We start from the raw sequence: 23,619 nt of genomic DNA on the forward strand, positions 1-23,619 counted from the left end.
AAGTACGCGTTTCTTGCATTAATAACATATACGGGAAGTTACGGATGTCCTCCAGATGGATTGAGCGGCTCCGTGCGTCAAGCCCTATGACCCAGTGACCTTACGTGCAACCCCCCTATATCACCCGGACATTTGTTAGGAAGGGTTCGAAGTGTGTAGTAATTCCGGATGGGGAAGTCAACAACACGGGGCCCATCATGTATTTTCTCCCGGAATACACGGAGTCAGAAGCAAACACACACACAAAAGTGGCGTTCAGTACCGGGGCTCCACTGGACACGGCTACTCCATCTCACCCCACACCACGCAACCCCACCTTCAATGGACGGCCGCTGGTTGCACACAACCTCGGGGTTTTCCCATCAGTTCTGTGGTGATTAAACGATTTGTTAATTATACATTATCAGTGTGTATTGAGTTTAAGCCAGTTTGCGACTGCAAGTAAGAATGTAATCATTCCGTATTAGACACATTGAAACATAGAAAATAGGTGCAGGAGGAGGCCATTCGGCTATCCGAGCCAGCATCGCCATTCATTGTGATCAACGTCCCCTATCAATAACCCGTGCCTGCCTTCTCCCCTTGACTCCACTAGCCCCTAGAGCTCTATCTAACTCTCTCTTAAATCCATCCAGTAACTTGGCCTCCACTGCCCTCTGTGGCAGGGAATTCCATAAATCCACAACTCTCTGGGTGAAAAAGTTTTTTTCTCACCTCAGTCTTAAATGACCTCCCCTTTATTCTAAGACTGTGTGTGGCCCCTGGTTCTGGACTCGCCCAACATTGGGAACAATTTTCCTGAATCTAGCTTGTCCAGTCCTTTTATAATTGTATATGTTTCTTTAAGAAACACATGACAATTGAACACTTTCCACAACTCCACATTCACAATACATTTCTTTGTAAGTGTATTCTGTGTAATTGCATCCCGGGTCTTTGCCACGTTGACTAATGTGGCGATGCGTGTTTACTGATGGGGTCGGGCCAAGTGGAAGATCGTATGTGAGTGTTTTCTCATTTAACAGAGTGAATGAATCAACACCTTGCTTTGTGTAGGAGATGGTGGCAACATGGCTTGTGAGAGCAGGCATCAAGGGGTTACCTGCTCATAGATCCGATTGTTGGGTCTTCCCGAGGTGTCGTGGGCCTACCTGGACGAAACACCAGTGAAGGGAGGTGCCCACTTAATTAAACCATTGCATCTACTCGATCGGTTTTCTTAAGCGCTTGTTAACATATAGGTACCTGATTATTGCATATTGCCCACAGCATCAGTTGGTATCATCAGTTTAGATAGTGGGCTTGGTATTCTTGGTTGAACCATTCTCCAGGTATTACAGCACCTACTTTGTGTTTTAATTGTAATTGAGTGGTCTATTCTGGATCTCAAGGTGAGTGGGAATGTGGCTCGAGTGGCTGCCATACCGCAGGACAGCAGTAGGGGTCGCGCCTGCACCATGACCACCAACATTGAGAACACCTTGTACCTGATGACCAGGTGCAACACCTGTCCCTTTACCTCCCCCCCCTCGACTCCATTCAAGGACCAGAGCAGTCGTTCCAGGTGCGGCAGAGGTTCACCTGCACCCCCTCCAACCTCATCTATTGCATCCGCTGCTCTAGATGTCAGGTGATCTACATCGGTGAGACCAAGCGTTGGCTGGGCGATCGTTTCGCCCAACACCTCCGCTCGGTCCGCATTAACCAACCTGACCTCCCGGTGGCTCAGCACTTCAACTCCCCCTCCCATTCCCCATCCGACCTCTCTGTCCTGGGCCTCCTCCATGGCCAGAGTGAGCACCAAAATTGGAGGAACAGCACCTCATATTCCGCTTGGGGAGTCTGCACCCTAGCGGCATGAACATTGAATTCTCCCAATTTTGTTAGCCCGAGCTTCCTATCTCCCCCCCCCCCCCCTCCCCATCAGTCTGAAGAAGGGTCTCGGCCCGAAACGTTCTCGTGCCTCTTTCCTTCGCTCCATAGATGTTGCTGCGCCCGCTGAGTTTCTCCAGCATTTTTGTGTACCAGGTTCAAACGCTGTCTCTGTTCATTTCCTCGCAGGTAATTTAGTGGCGATCGTCGTTCTCGGACGGGGAAAGTGCGGGCTGTCTCGATGCATCACCCACTATATGGTGGCGATGGCGGTAGCAGATCTGTTGGCCGTCTTCTGCAACGTGGCGATAGTTTACCTTTACGCTGTGATTTTTCGGGACACACACACTATTGCATGCACCCTACAAATAGTGATGTCCTTTGTGTCCCTGGACTGGTCAGTCTGGTTAACTGTCGCTTTTACATTTGATCGCTTTGTGGCCATTTGTTGCCAGGACTTTAAGACCAGGTACTGCACGGTTAGAATCGCCAGGGTGGTGATAGCAACAGTGTATGTGGTGAGTTTCATACGGAATATCCCCTACTATTTTGCGTTTTATTCTTATTATCTAACCCTGCCCATTGGATGCATTGAAAAGCCGGAATATTATACCCACCCTGGGTGGATTGCTTTCGCTTGGATTCAAAACATTTTAACCCCTCTGCTTCCGTTTTTCGTTATTGTTTTGCTTAATATCCTGACGGTCAGATCGATCGTGGTAGCCAGCCGAGCCCGCAGGAAGCTCCGCGCTCACGTCAGTGGCGACAAACAGGAGGACCCGGAGATGGAGAGTCGAAAGAAATCGATCATTTTACTCTTGTGTGTGTCCGGCAGTTTCATCCTCCTGTGGCTGACGGAGGTGATGACCAACATTTATATGTATATTGCCAACATACACTATGTCCCACACTGGGCTCATCCCTTGTCATTGGCAAATGGAGCCGGGGAATTGCTTAAAATTCTGAGTTCGTGCACAAACACGTTCATTTATGTGGTGACTCAGTCTAAGGTCAGAGACCAACTGAAGAATGCAATCAAGTATCCCTTCACAATGTGTCTGAAGCTTGTTAGACAATAAAATAGATTGAAGACTTGTGTAACTGTTAATGAAGGGGGTAACGGGGTAGCCATAGCAGCAGCGTCTATTAATATTTGAGCTAAAGACACACTGGTGGGTTTGGGAATGTTGCAATAAGGTGAATGTTTGGAGCAACTATCCCGGGACTGAAACAATGCGAGCTGATTGCCTGAGCAGGAAGTAAAGGGAATGAATGAGACCAGCTCTGAGTGTTTCTGGACCGGCCTCCCAGTCATTGAAACAGAGACCCGGGTTCGATCCTGACTACGGGTGCTGTCTATACTGAGTGTGTACCTTCTCACCGTGACCTGCGTGGGTTTTCAGGAAAGACATTCTTGCCACAGAGGGAGTACAGAGAAGGTTCACCAGACTGATTCCTGGGATGGCAGGACTTTCATATGAAGAAAGACTGGATAGACTCGGCTTGTACTCGCTAGAATTTAGAAGATTGAGGGGGGATCTTATAGAAACGTACAAAATTCTTAAGGGGTTGGACAGGCTAAATGCAGGAAGATTGTTCTCGAAGTTGGGGAAGTCCAGGACAAGGGGTCACACAGTTTAAGGATAAGGGGGGGAATCTTTTAGGACTTGATGAGATGAGAAAAACATTTTTCTTTTCACACAGAGAGTGGCGAATCTGTGGAATTCTCTGCCACAGTAGGTAGTTGAGGCCAGTTCATTGGCTATATTTAAGAGGGAGTTAGATGTGGCCCTTGTGGCTAAAGGTATCAGGGGGTATGGAGAGAAGGCAGGTACAGGATACTGAGTTGGATGATCAGCCATGATCATATTGAATGGTGGTGGTGCAGGCTCGAAGGGCCGAATGGCCTACACCTGCACCTATTGTCTATGTTTCTATGTAAAGGGAATGAATGAGACCAACTTTGAATATTTCTGGACCAGGCTCCCTGTATGCGTCAGTGTAAAGGACCGAGCGCCCCCTGCAGACCGGTTGTGTCATGATCCTAAAGTCGGCCACAGTATTTCAATGAAACTAATGATGGATTTGTGTGTTGTGGATTGTATGCAAATCAGAATAATTTGACCAATTTACAAGTAAATGTGTATTTACTGCATTTTGCACGTGATGTGTTCATGTACACCTTTGCTGCAAAGTGTTCTGTCCGACAAAGCCTGCTGGATATCCGCTTGCCAAACATTCACGGGGTGGGAGTTTGCAACCTTCACGCGGTGCACCCTGTGTCGACGAATGCAATCAACCCGACATACACAAACAAAAGATCAAATAGAACAAGTTGATCTCCAACTTTAGGCTGTGCACGCCACACGTAAGAAGAGGAAGATTCTTGTGTGTATGACTGTAGAAACCAAATTTCGTTTGAACCTCAATGAGGTTCAAATGACAACGAATAAATTGTATCATTGCACCATTCCCCTTCACATTCCCATCCCGACCTGTCTGTCCTTAGTCCCATCGTTTGCCATAGTGAAGCCGCGCGTAACTGCAGGAAGAAACACCTCATACTTCCATTTGGGTAGCTTGTAACCTAACGGTATTAACTTTAAGTTCGGGTCATGCAGCCATGCAGGAGGGGAACGGTCCCTTTGGTCTAACTTGCCCATGGACACTCGCCTCACCTGCCCGCTTTTGCCCCATTTCCCTCAAACCCTCCCCTACTCATGTACCTGTCCTAATGTCGTTTACATATATTCTTATTCTACCTGTCTCAACTACCGCCACTGGCAGCTCGCTCCATGCATCCATCACCCTTTCAATGTCAGAATTGTCCCCCAACTTCCTCTCAAATCCTGCCACACTCATCATAAACCAATGTCCTCTGGTTTTGATTCCCCCACTCTGGGTAAAACTAACCTGGGTGTCATGGTACACCAGTCATTGAAAGTCGCTATGCAGGTGCAGCAGGCAGTGAAGAAAGCGAATGGTATGTTAGCATTCATAGCAAAAGGATTTGAGTATAGGAGCAGGGAGGTTCTACTGCATTTGTACAGGGTCTTGGTGAGACCACACCTGGAATATTGCGTACAGTTTTGGTCTCCTAATCTGAGGAAAGACATTCTTGCCGTAGAGGGAGTACAGAGAAGGTTCACCAGAATCATTCCTGGGATGTCAGGACTTTCATATGAAGAAAGACTGGATAGACTCGGCTTGTACTCGCTAGAATTTAGGAGATTGAGGGGGGGTCTTATAGAAACTTACAAAATTCTTAAGGGGTTGGACAGGCTAGATGCAGGAAGATTGTTCCGGGTGTTGGGGAAGTCCAGGACAAGGGGTCACAGTTTAAGGATAAAGGGGAAATCCTTTAGGACCGAGATGAGAAAAACATTTTTCACACAGAGAGTAGTGAATCTCTGGAACTCTCTGCCACAGAAGGTAGTTGAGGCCAGTTCATTGGCTATATTTAAGAGGGAGTTAGATGTGGCCCTTGTGGCTAAAGGGGTCAGGGGGTATGGAGAGACAGGATACTGAGTTGGATGATCAGCCATGATCATATTGAATGGCGGTGCAGGCTCGAAGGGCCGAATGGCCTACCCCTGCACCTATTTTCTATGTTTCTATGTTTCCATGGAATAGCTGACGTTTCGGGTTGAGACCCTTCTTCAGACTGAGATTCAGAGAAAAGGGAAACGAGAGATATAGGTGGTGACATGGAGAGACAAATGGATGAAAGATATGCAATAATGTAACGGTTCTAAATAGAAACATAGAAACATAGAAACATAGAAATTAGGTGCAGGAGTAGGCCATTCGGCCCTTCGAGCCTGCACCGCCATTCAATATGATCATGGCTGATCATCCAACTCAGTATCCCGTACCTGCCTTCTCTCCATACCCTCTGATCCCCTTCGCCACAAGGGCCACATCTAACTCCCTCTTAAATATAGCCAATGAACTGGCCTCAACTACCCTCTGTGGCAGAGAGTTCCAGAGATTCACCACTCTCTGTGTGAAAAAAGTTTTTCTCATCTCGGTTTTAAAGGATTTCCCCCTTATCCTTAAGCTGTGACCCCTTGTCCTGGACTTCCCCAACATCGGGAACAATCTTCCTGCATCTAGCCTGTCCAACCCCTTAAGAATTTTGTAAGTTTCTATAAGATCCCCTCTCAATCTCCTAAATTCTAGAGAGTATAAACCAAGTCTATCCAGTCTTTCTTCATAAGACAGTCCTGACATCCCAGGAATCAGTCTGGTGAACCTTCTCTGCACTCCCTCTATGGCAATAATGTCCTTCCTCAGATTTGGAGACCAAAACTGTACGCAATACTCCAGGTGTGGTCTCACCAAGACCCTGTACAACTGCAGTAGAACGTCCCTGCTCCTATACTCAAATCCTTTTGCTATGAAAGCTAACATACCATTCGCTTTCTTCACTGCCTGCTGCACCTGCATGCCTACTTTCAATGACTGGTGTACCATGACACCCAGATATCGCTGCATTTCCCCTTTTCCTAATCGGCCACCATTTAGATAATAGTCTGCTTTCCTGTTTTTGCCACCAAAATGGATAACCTCACATTTATCCACATTATACTGCATCTGCCAAACATTTGCCCACTCACCCAGCCTATCCAAGTCACCTTGCAGTCTCCTAGCATCCTCCTCACAGCTAACACTGCCCCCCAGCTTAGTGTCATCCGCAAACTTGGAGATATTGCCTTCAATTCCCTCATCCAGATCATTAATATATATTGTAAATAGCTGGGGTCCCAGCACTGAGCCTTGCGGTACCCCACTAGTCACTGCCCGCCATTGTGAAAAGGACCCGTTTACTCCTACTCTTTGCTTCCTGTTTGCCAGCCAGTTCTCTATCCACATCAATACTGAACCCCCAATGCCGTGTGCTTTAAGTTTGTATACTAATCTCTTATGTGGGACCTTGTCGAAAGCCTTCTGGAAGTCTAGATACACCACATCCACTGGTTCTCCCCTATCCACGCTACTAGTTACATCCTCGAAAAATTCTATAAGATTTGTCAGACATGATTTACCTTTCGTAAATCCATGCTGACTTTGTCCAATGATTTCACCACTTTCCAAATGTGCTGCTATCCCATCTTTAATAACTGACTCTAGCAGTTTCCCCACTACCGATGTTAGACTAACTGGTCTGTAATTCCCCGTTTTCTCTCTCCCTCCCTTCTTAAAAAGTGGGGTTACGTTTGCTACCCGCCAATCCTCAGGAACTACTCCAGAATCTAAAGAGTTTTGAAAGATTATTACTAATGCATCCACTATTTCTGGAGCTACTTCCTTAAGTACTCTGGGATGCAGCCTATCTGGCCCTAGGGATTTATCGGCCTTTAATCCATTCAATTTACCCAACACCACTTCCCGACTAACCTGGATTTCACTCAATTCCTCCAACTCCTTTGACCCGCGGTCCCCTGCTATTTCCGGCAGATTATTTATGTCTTCCTTAGTGAAGACGGAACCAAAGTAGTTATTCAATTGGTCCACCATATCCTTGTTCCCCATGATCAACTCACCTGTTTCTGACTGCAAGGGACCTACATTTGTTTTAACTAATCTCTTTCTTTTCACATATCTATAAAAACTTTTGCAGTCAGTTTTTATGTTCCCTGCCAGTTTTCTTTCATAATCTATTTTTCCTTTCCTAATTAAGCCCTTTGTCCTCCTCTGCTGGTCTCTGAATTTCTCCCAGTCCTCTGGTATGCTGCTTTTTCTGGCTAATTTGTACGCATCATCCTTCGCTTTGATACTATCCCTGATTTCCCTTGTTATCCACGGATGCACTACCTTCCCTGATTTATTCTTTTGCCAAACTGGGATGAACAATTTTTGTAGTTCATCCATGCAGTCTTTAAATGTCTTCCATTGCATATCCACCGTCAACCCTTTTAGAATTAATTGCCAGTCAATCTTGGCCAATTCACGTCTCATACCCTCAAAGTTACCTTTCTTTAAGTTCAGAACCATTGTTTCTGAATTAACAATGTCACTCTCCATCCTAATGAAGAACTCAACCATATTATGGTCACTCTTGCCCAAGGGGGCACGTACAACAAGACTGCTAACTAACCCTTCCTCATTACTCAATACCCAGTCTAAAATAGCCTGCTCTCTCGTTGGTTCCTCTACATGTTGATTTAGATAACTATCCCGCATACATTCCTAGAAATCCTCTTCCTCAGCACCCCTGCCAATTTGATTCACCCAATCTATATGTAGATTGAAGTCACCCATTATAACTGTTTTGCCTTTGTCGCACGCATTTCTAATTTCCTGTTTGATACCATCTCCAACTTCACTACTACTGTTAGGTGGCCTGTACACAACACCCACCAGCGTTTTCTGCCCCTTAGTGTTTCGCAGCTCTACCCATACCGATTCCACATCCTCCAAACTAATGTCCTTCCTTTCCATTGCGTTAATGAAACAGGCCATTCATTGCTAGTTGTGGGTAGGTGAGAACGCGTACAAACAATGAGGCTGAACAAGACGACTCAGAAGCTAGTCCAACGACTTGGTTGGGGGAGCGATGGAGAGAGAGGGGATGCTTCAAGGTTTGCTTGAAGTTATAGACATCAATATTCATACCGCTGGGTTTGAGCTGGCCAAGAGAGATATGAGGTGCTGTTCCTCCAAATTCCGTTTGGCGTCACTCTGACAGTGGAGTAGGCCGCCAACAGAAAGGGCAGTGTGGGAAGGGGAAACGGAGTTAAACGTATTTTGCAGCAGGGAGATAAGGTAGGCAAGGGGTCAGGACTGTGGAGACATGTGTTCCAGCTCTCTCTCGGCACAGAAGTTAGGTTAAAGGCTAGTCCTCCGTTCTCTTTGGATTTGCACAGATGTCTTCTGTGTATGCCATCTGTAATTCGTCCAACAACGGTGGTGTCGTCTACTTGAAGATGGAGTTCGCACTGCGTCCGGCTACACAGTCATGACTATAAAATGAGTCGAGCAGCCTCAAACATACACCCAAATCCACTTGCAAATAACGGGTGATAGACGGATCATCTCCCCAATTGCTTGCAGGCCGCATATGTGAACTTTCAAGGTATCCAGGTAACACCAAATTCCAAAACTCTGTCATTTCATGGTCTTTCTTATTGTATTCCCCTACACTAGGTAAAGAAAAACTCTGTGCGTTTTCTTTACCGAGTCCCCTCGTGAAATTGCAGATCTCTATATGACCACCCCTGTCCCACTTAGGAAACCTGAACGGAAACCTCTGGAGACTTTGCGCCCCACCCAAGGTTTCCGTGCGTTTCGCGGAGGTTTTTGTCAGTCCCCCTACCTGCTTCCACTACCTGCAACCTCCGGCAACCACCTGCAACCTCCGGCTACCACCTGCAACCTCCGGGAACCACCTGCAACCTCCGGCAACCACCTGCAACCTCCGGCAACCACCTGCAACCTCCGGGAACCACCTGCAACCTCCGGGAACCGCACGGAAACCTTGGGTGGGGCGCAAAGTCTCCAGAGGTTTCCGTTCAGGTTTCCTAAGTGGAACAGGGGCATATGAAATTTGAGTTCTACTCAGGAAGCCATCCAGCAGGGAAACATTCCATTCGGTCCAAATTTAGCAACGAGACCCACATTCTCCATCGACACTGGTCCGTCTGCCATCGTTTGCCCCATATCCCTCTAAACCTTTCCTATCCATGCACCTGGCCTCGTCCCGATTGAAATTTGTTGCCTACCTACCTCGCCTACCTCCTGTGGTAGCTCCCTCCAATGTCCGCAACCCTCAGGTTTCCTAAGTGGGACAGGGTTATTAGCCTCCTCCACTCCAAGGATTAAAGTCCGGGCATGCCAACCTCTCCATATAGCTCCGACCCTCAAGTCCTGGCAACGTCCTCCTAAATCATATCTGCACTCTGTCCAGATTAACAGCATCTTCGTAATAGCAGGGAGGCCAAAAGTGAACACAGTACTCCAAATGCGAGCTCGCCAACATATTGTACAACGTCATAGAAACGTAGAAAATAGGTGCAGGAGTAGGCCATTCGGACCTTCGACCCTGCACCGCCATTCAATATGATCATGGCTGATCATCCAAGTCAGTATCCTGTACCTGCCTTCTCTCCATACCCCCTGATCCCTTTAGCCACAAGGGCCACATCTAACTCCCTCTTCAATATAGCCAATGAACTGGCCTCAACTACCTTCTGTGGCAGAGTTGCACAGATTCACCATTCTGTGTGTGAAAAATGTTTACTATATACTACCGTAATCAGAATTGATGACGGGAACTGGAGATGCGGGAATTCTGAGCAAACCACGAAGTGCTGGAAGAAATCAGAGGCAAAGGCAGCCTCTGTGGAGAGAATGGAGTGGCGACGTTTCTGGTCAAAATCGGGTCAGAATCCCTCTTTCCGACTGATTGCAGAAAAGCGTGAAAACTGGAAAAGAGAGGTGAGGGTGGGACAAAGAATGGCAAGTCATAGGGAAATACCTGTCTGGGTTTGATCTGCAAATTGGTGGAGTAAGAGACAAACACCAGTAATTAAAATAAGACAATAGAATGTTAGCTAAGAGGGGAAGGGTGGAGGGGGGAAGGGGGGTGTTGAGGGAAAAATAGGTGTGCAACGGTTTGAAGTGAGGGGGGGGGGGGTGGGGAGGTCGTGTGGTCACAGGAATTGGGAAGAGTTCATTTTCGCTGATGGAGACTAGAACCATGTAACCATATAACCATATAACAATTACAGCACGGAAACAGGCCATCTCGGCCCTTCAAGTCCGTGCCGAACACTTATTCTCCCCTAGTCCCATCTACCTGCACTCAGACCATAACCCTCCATTCCTTTCCCATCCATATACCTATCCAATTTATTTGTAAATGACAAAATCGAAACTGCCTCCACCACTGCCACTGGAAGCTCATTCCACACAGCTACCACTCTCTGAGAAAAGATGTTCCCCCTCATGTTACCCCTAAACTTCTGTCCCTTAATTCTCAAATCATGTCCTCTTGTTTGAATTTTCCCTACTCTCAATGGGAAAAGCTTATCCACGTCAACTCTGTCTATCCCTCTCATCATTTTAAAAACCTCTATAAGTCCCCCCTTAACCTTCTGCGCTCCAAAGAATAAAGACCTAACTTGTTCAACCTTTCTCTGTAACTTAGTTGCTGAAACCCAGGCAACATTCTAGTAAATCTCCTCTGTACTCTCTCTATTTTGTTGGCAGCCTTCCTATAATTAGGCGACCAAAATTGTACACCATACTCCAGAATTGGCCTCGCCAATGCCTTGCACAATTTTAACATTACATCCCAACTTCTATACTCAATGCTCTGATTTATAAAGGCCAGCACACCAAAAGCTTTCTTTACCACCCTATCGACATGAGATTCCACCTTCAGGGAACTATGCACAGTTATTCCTAGATCCATCTGTTCAATTGCATTCCTCAATTTGCTACCATTTACCATGTACGTCCTATTTTGATTTGTCCTGCCAAGATGTAGCACCTCACACTTATCAGCATTAAACTCCATCTGCCATCTTTCAGCCCACTCTTCCAAATGGCCTAAATCTGTAGACTTTGAAAATCTACTTCATTATCCACAACACCACCTATCTTAGTATCATCTGCATACTTACTAATCCAATTTACCACACCATCATCCAGATCATTGATGTACATGACAAACAACAGTGGACCCAATATGATCAGCCATGATCATATTGAATGGCGGTGCAGGCTCGAAGGGCCGAATGGCCTACTCCTGCACCTATTTTCTATGTATCCAAGTTTGCATGGCGTATATTTCAGATGTGCAAGCCCCTGACAATGATTCACTCTCCTAACTCCTATATAGGGAGGTTTCACGGCAGTCCGGTCACGACCCATGACCCGTACTGTTGCTACGCTACTCCAAATGGAGTACACGCGATGTACTGCAGGTAGGCACTTACCATTGTTTCCAGCGCAGCGGGCCCGTTAAAACCCGTTGAAATTGTCAATTTTGGCGCTGTAAATAATTATGGAAATCGGGATAAGCGTGAGAGACATTTAGCATACTTCACAATTCCAAAAGTGAGGAGAAATGACGGTAGATAGAAGCGAGAGCTGAAGGGACACAACAGCCAGAGTGCTTGGCGAACATTGGCCGTTTGCTCACTGCATTTCATCAACTAAAAAGGAATTCTTTGTGTTTTTTCTTCATTCATTTGGCATCTAAAAAGTTTCAGAAGTGATAAATCTGGCTGTAAATTTTTTAAATCGCCCATGGTTCTCAAGTGGGTTTTTACATACAAAATGAAAACGCATCTGAAGAAAGATTTACAGCTTTTGAGACTTTTTAGATACCAAAGGAATCAAGAAAAAACACAAATAATGCCTTACTGTTGATGAAATGCAGTGAGCAAACGCGATAATTCCCAATATTTTCAATTCCGATATCTGCACGGCCAATGTTGGCCATGCACTTTACCTGTTGTTGTCCCTTCAGTTCTCGCTTCTCTTTATCTTCATTTCACTTCACTTTTGGAATTCTGAAGTTGGGTACACGTCTCTCACACTTACCCCGACTCCCACAATTTTTTTCAGCGCAAAAATTCACTATTTTGGCGTTTGTTAACAGGTAGGAAAGTACGCGTTTCTTGCATTAATAACATATACCGGAAGTTACGGATGTCCTCCAGATGGATTGAGCGGCTCCGTGCGTCAAGCCCTATGACCTGGTGACCTTACGTGCAACCCCCCTATAGAAACATAGAAACATGGAAAATAGGTGCAGGCTATTCAATAGGCCATTCAATATGATCATGGCTGATCATCCAACTCAGTATCCTGTACCTGCCTTCTCTCCATACCCCCTGATCCCTTTAGCCACAAGGGCCACATCTAACTCCCTCTTAAATATAGCCAATGAACTGGCCTCAACTACCTTCTGTGGCAGAGAATTCCACAGATTCACCACTCTCTGTGTGAAAAATGTTTTTCTCATCTCGGTCCAAAAAGACTTACAATACAATACAATACAATACAATACAATACCTTTTATTGTCATTTGAGCCTCAGTGAGGCTCAAACGAAATTCTGTTTCCACAGCCATACAAACAAAGACAATTCCTAGACATACACATAATTTAATTCACACAAACATCCATCACAGTGGACCCACTGTGATGGAAGGCAAAGTCTTTTCTCTCCCCTGTTCTCCATATCTCTCCCGATGTCCAAGCCCCAGGCGGGCGATGATAAGTCCCACGGCCATTTTAGGCCGTGCCGGGCGATTTACGGCCCCGCTCCCGGTCTAAAAGTCTCGAAGTTGGAGACTTCTCCCTTACCCTTAAAATGTGACCCCTTGTTCTGGACTTCCCCAACATCGGGAACAATCTTCGAGCCTGTCTAACCCCTTAAGAATTTTGTACGTTTCTATAAGATCCCCCCTCAGTCTTCTAAATTCTACCGAGTACACACCGAGTCTATCCAGTCTTTCTTCATATGAAAGTCCTGACATCCCAGGATCATCCAACTCAGTATCCCGTACCTGCCTTCTCTCCATACCCACTGATCCCTTTAGCCACAAGGGCCACATCTAACTCCCTCTTAAATATAGCCAATGAACTGGCCTCAACTACCCTCTGTGGCAGAGAGTTCCAGAGATTCACTACTCTCTGTGTGAAAAATGTTTTTCTCATCTTGGTCTTAAAGGATTTCCCCCTTATCCTTAAGCTGTGACCCCTTGTCCAGGACTTCCCCAACATCGGGAACAATCTTCCTGCATCTAGCCTGTGCAACCCCTTAAGAATTTTGTAAGTTTCTATAAGATCCCCCCTCAATCTCCTAAATTCTAGCGAGTATAAGCCGAGTCTATCCAGTCTTTCTTCATATGAAAGTACTGACATCTCAGGAATCAGTCTGGTGAACCTTCTCTGTACTCCCTCTATGGTAATAATGTCCTTCCTCAGATTTGGAGACCAAAACTGTACGCAATACTCCAACGCAACTCAAGGGCGGGTCTCTGTTTTCGGGGTGGCACAGAAGGGGTCGCGAAGCACGTTTTGTACAGTGTGCGGGCACCGTAAAAAGTTAATGCCACTCGAGGGCAGATATATAATCGTTTGTTTGCCGACAAGCCCACAGTTGTCACAACGGTTCCCGAAGTCTGCGTTCGTTCCGGATCGAGGTTTCAGTTACATCGTCTCCTTCTCACGGATGAAAGCAGTCACACACAAAGGTGGCGTACAAGACCATGGCTCTCCTGGACACGGCTACTCCATCTCACCCCACGCCAACCAACACCAACTGCTATGGGCAACCACTGATTGCACAAAGACATGGGTTATCGCTCTGGCATCATTGCAACGCCCCTGTCCCACTTAGGAAACCCGAACGGAAACCTCTGGAGACTTTGCGCCCCACCCAAGGTTTCCGTGCGGTCCCCGGAGGTTCCCGGAGGTTGCAGGTGGTGGAAGCAGGTAGGGAGACTGACAAAAACCTCCGGGAACCGCACGGAAACCTTGGGTGGGGCGCAAAGTCTCCAGAGGTTTCCGTTCAGGTTTCCTAAGTGGGACAGGGGCTCGGCGAATTCCTTTCCGATTCAGATTCAGATTCAATCTTTATGGTCATCGTGCAGTGTACAATACAGAGACAACGAAATGCCGTTAGCATCTCACCCAGAAGAGCGAACATAGAATAATGAGCAGTAATATATGTATATATGTACATACAGTAGTAGTAGTGCGATTTTTCTGGGGGGCGGGGGGGGGGGGGGGGGGGACTGGCAATCACCAAGGCGTAGAGTTAAGTTGTGTAACAGCCGCAGGGAAGTAGCTGTTCCTGGACCTGCTGGTCCGGCAACGGAGAGACCTGTCGCGCCTCCCGGATGGGAACAGTCTGTGGTTGGGGTGAGAGCAGTCCTTGACAATGCTGCGCGCCCTTCGCAGACATCGCTTGCTCTGGACAGACTCAATGGAGGGGAGTGAGGAACCGGTGATGCGTTGGGCAGTTTTCACCACCGTTGTTTATTCAATGATATCTGTGTGTGTGTGTTGAGTCCACGCCTGCTTATGCTGCTGCAAGTATGAATTTCCTTTTACCGCTGTCGGTACACGTGAGAATTAGACATCTTTACAACTCCGCATTCACATTACATTGACCCGACGGACGTGGTCCATTCTGGATCTCAAGGTGAATGGGAATGTGGCTCAGGTGGCTGCCATATCGCGTGTGGCGCCTGCACCATGATCACCAACATTGAGAACACCTTGTACCTGATGACCAGGTTCAAATGTAGACAAAAATGCTGGAGAAACTCAGCTGGTGCAGCAGCATCTATGGAGCGAAGGAGATAGGCAACGTTTCGGGCCGAGACCCTTCTTCAGACTACTTTTAGAGGATGGGGGCCGAGAGAATGGAATGAGCAGAGACGACGGTGAGTGCCTTGAACATAGGTCGGTAAGGATTTAACCAAGGGGGGTAGGAGGGAGTCATGGTATGTGGAAATGAGTTCGGTGGGGCACGAACAGGCAGAGACAATGGGTCTACCGGGACAGTCAGGTTTGTGGATTTTGGGGAGAAGGTAAAATCTGGCGGTGCGGGGCTGGGGAACGATGAGGTTGGGTCGAGCAGGGAGCCGGAGTTGATGAAGTCGGTGATGGTGCGAGGGATGGTGGCCTGGAGCTCGTCTGTGGGGTCATGGTCTAGGGGGCACCTCCCTTGTCGGCTGGTTTGATCACCCAGTCTGGGTTGCGGAGCGAGTTGATGGCTGTACGTTCAGGGGGAGAGAGATTGGAGTGAGACAGGGGAGTGGAGAAGTTGAGGCGGTTGATGTCGCGAAGGCAGTTTTGGATAAAAAGTTCTAAAGCCGGAGGGCCACGAGGAGGGGGTTCGTTGGAGACGGGAAAGGGGTCATCAATGGGGGGCGAGCAGTCTGAAGAAGGGTTTCGGCCCGAAACGTTGCCTATCTCCTTCGCTCCATAGATGCTGCTGCACCCGCTGAGTTTCTCCAGCATTTTTGTCTACCTTTGATTTTCCAGCATCTGCAGTTCCTTCTTAAAGACCAGATTCAAAGGCTGTGTCTGTGTTCGTTTCCTCGCAGGTAATTTGGTGGCGATCGTCGTTCTCGGACGGGGAAAGTGCGGGCTGTCTCGATGCATCACCCACTATATGGTGGCGATGGCGGCAGCGGATCTATCGGCCGTCTTCTTCAACGTGGCGATAGTTTACCTTTACGCTGCGATTTTTCACGGATACACTCACACTATTGCATGCACCCTACGAGTAGTGATGGCCTTTGTGTCCCTGCACTGGTCAGTCTGGTTAACTGTCGCTTTTACATTTGATCGCTTTGTGGACACTTGACGCAAGAGTTAACCAGAGTTTAACATCGTGGGAACCTCGTGCGATAACAGTACGGCATTCGTGGACCACCGTGGACCACCGTGGCGCTAACGGCAGGTAATCGTGTAACTTGGTGACTCGGGAGAAAATTCAAGCAAGCTTGAATTTCTCCAAGAGTGACTTGTACACTTGTGGTTGAGCATTGCAACATTATATGAACGTAGTGGCCAGTGCGATATCCGTGCGATATCCGTAATAACTCTTGCGGTTACCGTGGGAACTCCTGCGAACGGTAAACCCGGAAGCTGGACAGAGGGGACAGAAGATGAGTAAAAAAGGTGTTCTCAATATCGCCAATGGAACATGTGTCCATCGAGGACGTCCCACCTAATTGTCATTGTTGGAGAATTTTTTTAACAGGAACACTTGCAGAGATGGCTCCCAGAAAAGCTCAAAGAAAGGGGGTAAAGCATGTCAGAAAGGTTTTTGCCATGCAGGAGAATGAGGAGGAGACGCAGCAAGAGAGACAGGTGGAGAGGCAACAGGAAATGCCACAGATAACACTGCCTGTGGGCTCCTTGGAGCAGGGAGAGGGTGAGCAAGGTGGATTTCAGATTGCCTCCCCAGTAGCCGTTGTAGGAATAACCTCTACAGACGCTTATGTAAAGGGAAGATGGCAGAAGGTAAGGCCATATAACTTCACCAGGGAACAAGAGGGGGAACTTGTAGAATGGTACCAATTTAACGAGATTCTCTACGATAAATCCAGAGAGGATTATAGAAACAGGGAGAGAAAACGGAACCTGCTGGAGATGAAGGCTGCGGAGTATCCCGGGTGCTCATGTGAGTATATATAACGATATATTAGTTCATCAACAGGAGAACCATTTAATGTTATCCAAGATTTAAAAACATACAATGCTATAGATGTAAAAGTGCTGTTTTTGCAGTTAACTTAAACTTCTCATAAGTCTGTCTGTGCCCTGCAGCTGCAAAGTAAAAAGGTCGCAGACAGCTTTTACACCCTCTGTGTTTGAAGTTGGAATCATGTCTCTAAGAGCCATTAAAAAAATTATGCATGAGGGCAGGCAATTCTCACTTGTAATGCTTGTCTTAAAAAAGGCCATCTGTATTTACAAACTTGTGCTCAGGTATCCAAGAAGCACAAGAAATAGCACATTAAATGCGGAGGGCAGGCTCTTAAACAGGCCTCTATTTACTGTCCAGAACTTTTAATATAACGGAATACATCCAATGCTTGAAGTTCTATTTAATTCCACCACTCTACTGTAATGCAGATGACCAACTCATGCAATGGTTCACTAATCAGAGGACCATCTATGGAGAGGTCACCGCACTTGGGACCAAAACAGGGTCAGCTGGCAGCACACTGACAGAGAGTAATAGGTGGATCGAGGAGAAGTGGCGGTTCCTATCAGGGCATATTGTGCGTGTAGTGACCAGGACTAGCGCACCCAAGGTACTTTTATTACAACAAATGTTTGAGGTCATGAGGCTCTGGACACTATGTATAAATGGTTTTATGTGATTCCTACAGGAACAACACATCATTGACCATGCGTTCGATGATCCTCTGGAAGGGACTTCCACGCCGAGCCCATCCACCAGCCAACAGCACCGCAGTAGGCACATTTCCAGCATTGACCTCACCACACCCGGAGGTGCTGAAGAAGGGACAGATGGAAACAGCATTAAAAGTGTGAGTATATAAACTTGATGCTTATTGGACAATGCACCCACCCAGCATTTTGCTGTTTTTTATATTTGCGCTGTGAATTTTCAGCTCAATAATACTGTTCGAGACGGTATTAAATTGTTAGAGGAAGGACGCCTGAGACCGAACAGCTTTACGCAGAGGGCAGTAGACTTCTGTCAAGCTATTATGGAAGAATAAATAAATGAAGGACAATGGGATTTTGTATGGAATATGATCAATGGGTCAATTACTATGCGAAATAAAAAGGTATAGATCTATTCTTAATCTTCTTCCCTTCATTCAGCGTTTCTGTTAAAACTCTTTATTTCTCACATCATAAAGCAACATAGTTTTAATGTCTGGTGTTGTCTGTGCAGTTAATGGAAGCACGTGCACCTGAGGCGCAGCGTCCACTGGTTCCTCAGCCTCGCCCGCCTCACTTCTATGACCAGGTATTAACAAATATATGTGCGCTTCCCAAACTTAATTCATAATCTGTCTTCTTTTTATGCATTGACTAATACATCACTCTGTGATTCGAAAGTATACAGATAGGACATATGGATTGCCGCGTGCAATGGGAGCACAGCCACCATTCCGTGCTGAACAGGTAAACAATTGTGTTTTGTGGGATTGAATTTAAAAAATAAAGATTTGCATCCGCATATGGACAACAACTTATTCATGAGTTATGTTAATGAGATTCAAGAAAAGAACTCTAATCTTTAAAAGGGACTTTAATGAAAGGTCCCGCAATTTTATGGTCCGTGAGAAAATTTTCACATGTACTTCTTAATTTCCTTCTAGAGACACTCACCATCACCACTGATGTTTACAGAGCAGCAGCCTGCTAGAAATCCACCTTTGCCTTTTGTTTACGGAGAGGGCCGTGCACAAACACCATTTCAAGAAGGGGCAGATGGTTTCGCTGACGTCAATGACTCCAGTTAACCCTCGGACGTTGAGAATTATTTATGTGGTGTTTAATTAACCGTTTGAGTTTTAGTTTATTTTAGTTGTTGGCCACTCAACATTTGGTGTGACATCTAGAGTCCTTTATAAATGTCTGTATGTTAATATGTGTGTCTTTTCCTCTTGGGCATTACTTTGTTTCTGTTGGTGGCTCCACATTTTATGATAGCCTGAAGTGTGATAAAGCTTTTACCTCAGCAGTTTGATTGTCAGTGCTTGTTTACCTCATTGTTAAATAAATATATTTTTTACTATCAGCTTGATGTCTGCAATTCTTCATTAACACATCACTACAAGATGAATGTCTCTAATGTTATAATCCCTCTCATGCTGAAACACAAAATAGTTGAAGGGAGGTGATATAATCACATTTTCATTAATTTTCATTTTTGAGTGTTCAGGTCCATCAATTGTTGAGCTATTTAAACGTTTGAAAGTTTCACCTCTCGGTAGAAAATAAAATAAGCCAATCAGCACGGTAAATGTGAGACAAAGTCTTTATTCCTATTTGACAATATAAAAAGACGACTTCTTGCACATATTGAGAGAAGGTGCATCACACCAAACATTAGTCTATAAAAGGGCCTCGCAAACACGAAAATCAACAAATGAGGCACGCTAGATTATTTTAAACACATTATATTCATTAACCTCCGCAACAAGCCTAAACTCAGGCATTAAAAGGGACAATGCAATGTGCTAAATGGCAGGTTTTGCGGACGAACATCGTATAGGAAGCACTTTTCAGAGGACAACACTAGAAAGTCAGCTTATTTGCTATGCATTTCTGCTAACATGCAGTAGTGTTCCTGTGGTCGGCTACCCATCAATATAGCTGTCCTTCCACGGCACACTCCCCAATTGTGAATTGTAGTAAGCGCAGAGATGGCCTCTTTGCTCTTTCACACTGTATGTGCCCGAGTTACCTTTGAAACGCTGCAGTGGGACCATTTCCGACTTGGTCGCACCACTTCTCCATGTACCTAGTGTTATTCCCCCTGTCTCACTGTCCACTAGGTCACCGTCCTGGATGGATGTTGCTGATCCTGCAGCTGCACATCTCATTCGGATCAGGTTGTGCAGAACACATGCTGCATATACTATACTCTCCACATTCTTGGGCTTCTGCTCCATTTTCTTGAGCAAGCATCTAAATCTGTTTGCCAAGATGCCAAAATAATTTTCTACAACCCTCCTGGCCCTTGACAGCCTGTAATTGAAGATCCTCTGTTCCCTAGTTAGATTCCTCTGTGGATATGGCTTCATAATCCAGGGCCGTAGTGCAAAGACTTCGTCAGCAACCATCGCATATGGGATGTCCGGGCTGTCTTCTCCTGGCAGAGGTTCTGGATCAGGCATGCCTGCTGTTCCACCTTCCATTTTCTTTCCAAGCCAGGTTTCTTTCCAAATCCGGCCATCACCAACACTTCCAGGTGTGCCCACATCCACATACAGGAAGTTGTAGTTATGATCAACCACCGCCAAGAGTACAATTGAGTGGAATTTCTTGTAATTGAAATAATTTGAGCCACCTCTGGGTGGACAACGAATTGCCACATGCTTGCCATCCAAAGCCCCACATGTGTGAACAAAGTTCCACCTGTTTTCAAACCCCAGCGCCACTCTCTTCCACGCATCTGGTGTACTGGGGCATTCCATCACTTCAGCTGAATAAAATTTGATGATCGCCTCACAGGTTTCTCGGACAATACCACAGATGGTGTTGGTGGCGACAAGAAAGTTGTAAGATAGACTTTTATAAGAATCGCCTGAGGCCAAGTAGCTATGCGCAACCCTGGTTCCAGTGCCTTTCTCATTACAGTGTCAGTCTTCTTCAGCAGAGGTCCCAAATTATTCTTCAGCTCCTTAAAGAGCTCGGGTGAAATTCTGACAAAGTTTGTGAATGCACTTTTATCCTCTTCGCACAGCACATTAAGCAGTTGATCATATTGTCCAAATTGAGGTCTCCGTTGAAAGATGGGCTTCACCCAGTGAGACTTCCTCTAAATTCTCTTTTTAATTAATCTCACCCTTCTGCCTTCACGCAAGCGTCCTCGATGCACATAGTGGGCTGCTGCATACAGCGCGTCAATGAAAAAAACCACCATCCTGTACTCGAAACTACTTAGTATAGGCATGTCTCCAAATGAGCCAATTCAACCAAGGGAGGATATTTATAGTGTGTGAAAAAAAAGTGACATCATTTGTGCAACGTGATGAACAACACTTCACAGTCCACAATGTTCATTCAAGATTTAACGGGAAAGCTCGGGAGACGGACAAGTCACTCGCACAAATAACAGAAATGCCGAGTACCGTGGGAACTCTTTATCTACCCCCCGTTATATCGTGTGATATCGTGCTAGACCACGACCACTTCACTCTGGTTACATCTTGCGTCAAGTCGCCAACTGAAGAATGCAATCAAGTATCCCTTCACAATGTGTCTGAAGCTTGTTAGACAATAAAATAGATTGAAGAATTGTGTAATTGTTAATGAAGGGGGTAACGGGGTAGCCATAGCAGCAGCGTCTATAGGGGGGGTTGTGCACGTAAAGTCACTGGGTCATAGGGCTCGACGCACGGAGCCGCTAAATCCAACTGGAAGACATCCGTCACTTCCGGTATATGTTATTAATGCAAGAAACGCGTACTTTCCTACCTGTTAAAAACCGCCAAAATGTTGAATTTTTGCGCTGAAAAAAATTGTGGAAGTCGTGAGAGTGGGGTAAGTGGGAGAGACACGTACCCAACTTTAGAATTCCAAAAGTGAAGCGAAATGAAGGTATAGAGAAGCGAGAACTGAAGGGACAACAACAGCTAAAGTGCTTGGTAAACATTGAAAATATCGGGAATTATCTGAGACTTTTTAGATACCAAAGGAATCAATTCTAGCCTGTCCAACCCCTTAAGAATTATGTACGTTTCTATAAGATCCCCCCTCAATCTTCTAAATTCTAGCGCGTACAAGCCAAGTCTATCCAGTCTTTCTTCATATGAAAGTCCTGCCATCCCAGGAATCAGTCTGGTGAACCTTCTCTGTACTCCCTCTATGGCAAGAATGTCTTTCCTCAGATTAGGAGACCAAAACTGCACGCAATACTCCAGGTGTGGTCTCACCAAGACCCTGTACAACTGCAATAGAACCTCCCTGCTCTTATATTCAAATCCTTTTGCTATGAATGCAAACATACCATTTGATTTCTTCACTGCCTGCTGCACCTGCATTCCTACTTTCAATTACTGGTGTACCATGACACCCAGGTCTCGTTGCATATCCCCTTTTCCTAATCGGCCACCATTCAGATAATAGTCTACTGTCCTGTTTTAGCCACCAAAGTGGATAATCTCACATTTATCCACATTATACTGCATCTGCCATGCATTTGCCCACTCGCCCAGCCTATCCAAGTCACCTTGCAGCCTCCTAGCATCCTCCTCACAGCTAACACTGCCCCCCAGCATCCTGTCATCCGCAAACTTTAAGATGTTGCATTCAATTCCCTCATCCAGACATTAATATATATTGTAAATAGCTGGGGTCCCAGCACTGAGCCTTGCGGTACCACACTAGTCACTGCCTGCCATTCTGAAAAGGACCTGTTTACTCCTACTCTTTGCTGCCTGTCTGCCTGCCAGTTCTCTATCCACATCAATACTGAACCCCCAATACCGTGTGCTTTAAGTTTGTATTCTTATGTGGGACCTTGTCGAAAGCCTTCTGATAGTCCAGATATAACACATCCACTGGTTCTCCCTTATCCACTCTACTAGTTACATCCTCGAAAAATTCTATAAGATTCGTCAGACATGATTTACCTTTCATAAATCCATGCTGACTTTGTCCAATGTATTCACCACTTTCCAAATGTGCTGCTATCCCATCTTTAATAACTGACTCCATAATTTTCCCCACCACCGATATTAGACTAACTGGTCTGTAATTCCCCGTTTTCTCTCTCCCTCCCTTTTTAAAAAGTGGGGTTACATTAGCTGCACTCCAGTCCTCAGGAACTACTCGAGAATCTAAAGTGTTTTGAAAAATTATCACTAATGCATCCACTATTTCTGCGGCTACTTCCTTAAGTACTCTGGGATGCAACTTATCTGGCCCTGGGGATTTATCGGCCTTTAATCCATTCAATTTACCTAACACCACCAAAGGAAGACTATTCCAGATATTGGGGGAAGTCCAGAACAAGGGGTCACAGTTTAAGGATAAGAGGGAAGTCTTTTAGGACCGAGATGAGAAAAACATTTTTCACACAGAGCGTGGTGAATCTGTGGTATTCTCTGCCACAGAAGGTAGTTGAGGCCACAGTTCATTGGCTATATTTAAGAGGGAGTTAGATGTGGCCCTTGTGGCTAAAGGGATCAGGGGGTATGGAGAGAAGGCAGGTACAGGATACTGAGTTGGATGATCAGCCATGATCATATTGAATGGCGGTGCAGGCTCGAAGGGCCGAATGGCCTACTCCTGTGAAGGAGTTAGTTATTAATTGATTGTTGTCATATTTAAGCTTTCCTGTTGTAAAAGGCCAATTGTAATGCATGACGGGATTTGGACAACTTCCATTGTGACAAGGGTTTTTTTAACTTAAGGTGAAAAGTTCGCAGCTCTCTTGCAAGGTTTTTTTATGTAAGTTGAAGAGGTTAATCAGATAAGAAGGGGCCCAGAGGATTCCATTGGGGTAACTGGCTTTTGGCAAAGAGTGAAAAACAACTCCATATTTGGAGGT

General features: G+C 45.9%; 1 long non-coding RNA gene across 1 annotated transcript; it reads left to right on the forward strand.

Moving 5' to 3' along the window:
* The first annotated feature begins 17,602 nt into the window (after positions 1-17,602).
* Positions 17,603-18,095, forward strand: LOC116968040. Its single transcript, XR_004410391.1, has 3 exons — positions 17,603-17,671; positions 17,750-17,911; positions 17,996-18,095. It is a non-coding gene; the product is annotated as an uncharacterized LOC116968040 (long non-coding RNA).
* The last annotated feature ends 5,524 nt before the right edge of the window (positions 18,096-23,619 follow it).

Source organism: Amblyraja radiata, chromosome 43 (assembly GCF_010909765.2).
Source record: "Amblyraja radiata isolate CabotCenter1 chromosome 43, sAmbRad1.1.pri, whole genome shotgun sequence".
Lineage (NCBI taxonomy): Eukaryota > Metazoa > Chordata > Chondrichthyes > Rajiformes > Rajidae > Amblyraja > Amblyraja radiata.